Consider the following 2,897-nt stretch of genomic DNA (forward strand, 5'->3'; position numbering starts at 1 on the left):
AATTATTTTTTTGGTTTATTGGCAATGTAGAGGTTGCTCATAAACTAAATTTATTTATTTTATTTTTTTTGTTAAATAGACTAAATTTTATGGATGCTTTATTCTAAAGTATTTTTTTGATCGAAAAAAATATATAATAATTAATTACCTAAACGTCAAAAACAAATCTTTCATCTCTTTATATATATATTCCTTTATAATTAGGTAATTAATTATTATATATTCCTTTCCTTAAAAAAAAATTCCGTGAGACATTTGGAGAAAAATAGTTCTCCGTAAGAGAACTATGATTTAGATCTCGCGGAACAATACCATATAAAACAAGGAGCTTCGTAGAAGACCTAGGTGTTAGTACTGGAGATACAGCGGTCTTAGCGGAAAATAATTTTTTGGTGTGTCTGGGTATCATACATCATCACCTGCATGGGAATTATTCCTGATAATATTCATCTGTGTTTTCTAACCTATTTGTTCGTGTGTTCTAACTTGTTTTTTTATTTATATGTTTTTTAAATTTATTTAATTTTTTTTTTATTTATTTCCGTTTAAAACTCGAATGAGATGTTTTCATGGCTACAACACTTTCCCTTACTATATATTCAGTATATAGCTAAGAGAAAGTAAAAAAAAAAATATTAGTAATAGTTTGAGGTTCGATTTATAAATTCTTGAAAATCCGATAATGCTTTTAAGTTATGAATATATCAATACTTCCCTAGATCCGGTTCGAAGCAAATATCTGAAAATACCCTCAGGAAATCTGTGCCCTTTCAACCATCCCTTTATTATTCCTTCAATACTTTTTTTATCTTCCTTGCCATGAGGGCCTACTGAACCGTATGAAGAGATATCCTGTGGAAGGAAGGAGTCCCAAAGAGATCAAAGGTCCTTAATCTTGTTGACAGTCACCTCCCACCACTCCTCGAGATCTGAAGGAAGGCCCCTTCTTCGACTATATTGGAATATTTCTCCATCCATTTCTGCCAGACTTTGAAGAAGATAATTATATTAGGATTGAAGATATTTTCATCTTAATACTTAGTAAACTGAAGCACTTGGACAGAAGTAAAGTTTCTTTCAGAAGTATCTTATAGCTTTTGAAGTCAGTTGGTAACATTTATTTATCATTTAATATTTCCATTTAGGATTATAAAAATAATTTTAGCATAGTTGGCTATTATATATCTTTAACAATTATTTTTCGTGGCTAAAGTCCACCTTTTTTCTTTCTTTGGCGAGTCTGTTAGTGGTCATTTCTGACATACGAGAGAGGAGTATTATCTATAGGTTATCACCCGATTCTTACCGTGGTGAGGGATCATAATTTCTTGGGACCGCCACAGCGTCGAACCCACAACGTTCCAAGCCAAGTATTCTGGAACCCTCATCCCAACACGTTCAGCTATCACATTGTATATATTTAAAAAATTTTATTTCATTAATATTAGTCTGTACCATAATTATTCTATTGCATACAGCTATCCTCTTATACTTCATTATAAGTATAAATTATTATAATTCATTTACAAAAAAATAATAATAATAAAAAACTGATGTAACTGACTTAGATCATGAAGACTTGAAGACTCATACAGTACTATCAGTCTTACTAACGCTTATTTTTATATAAAATACCGAAAAGTAAACGTGTCTTTACACGTTTGCCAAACAATGGCAAATTAGCGCATGCGCAAGCATGGTTTAGATGAGAAGAGCACGGACTTGGAGAAGACGGGCTCTTCAGAAATGGAACTTCCGGGCTGAGATGTCACCCATGATTACGACAACACGACACTACATACCTCGGCACACACACCACCCAAATCAGCAACTATAAGTATATATTAGAAAATAAGTAATAATGCAATAATGATATTTTATGGAAACCATTTATCTGAATCATTTTAATACATCATTTATCAATAAATTGTAAATAAATACTTAGTTCCTTTATGTAGTTTATTTACTATTATATTACACAATGCCACCTCTTATTATATTATATAATTAATGGTAACAACATTTTATAAATATAAATATATTTAATTGGTAACTAGTAAACACACAACAAACCTTTGGAAAAGAATCCAATTATAATAATAGTTTTGCAGGACTCAATATAAATTAATTAATTAACTTAATTTGGATTGTATCCTTCAGCGATTATGCTGCCATCCCGACTAAATCCAACTGTCACGGTGCAAACAGGCCTTTATGACGTGTTTGTGACTTCACAGCACAATTAATGGCCACTTTATCGTTTATAAATTTACTATATTAGTAGATTAGTCCTGATGATATTATTTTCCGGTCTTCCATATTTAATGCCCTCGTCCAATCTTTCAAGATCTTGTACAGAACCAATTAACTACAAGATCTTCTTTGGCCTCATTAACCTATGCCGTAACATAAGCTCTCGAGGTTATACGATCCCTTGGCATTATAAATTCCTGCCTCTCCTGGAAAAGCCACTTACCTCCCTTCCTTCCCCATTTCAAGACGTGTTCACTTCAGCCAATTTCGGGGCTAACCCCCTGAACAGGGGGCTACCCTTGAAATATTTATAGAGGGTGAAATTACCCCCTCCCCTTCCAAGGAGGTGAAACCTTCCCTTCCTGGCCCTGTTATTAGACCCAGTGTTTGTTTCCGTTTGCAATTCTCGCCCCGGTTCTGCGGGCTGTTATGATAATGTAACATGCGAATTATTCAGGCCGATTATTAAAATAACAGGTCGAAGAAATAAAATCTGAAAATTCTACAAAATTTAAAAGTATAATCGGACTTGCGATATATTTATACAATTATCACTTTTCTTAAATTAAATATTTTGCATATCCGAATGAATCAAATAAACTTATGGATTTTCATAAGTTGTGAGGAATGTTTATTACAATTAA

Source organism: Halyomorpha halys, unplaced genomic scaffold (genome assembly GCF_000696795.3).
Source record: "Halyomorpha halys isolate HHAL.00 unplaced genomic scaffold, Hhal_1.1 Scaffold342.1, whole genome shotgun sequence".
In the NCBI taxonomy this organism is placed as follows: domain Eukaryota; kingdom Metazoa; phylum Arthropoda; class Insecta; order Hemiptera; family Pentatomidae; genus Halyomorpha; species Halyomorpha halys.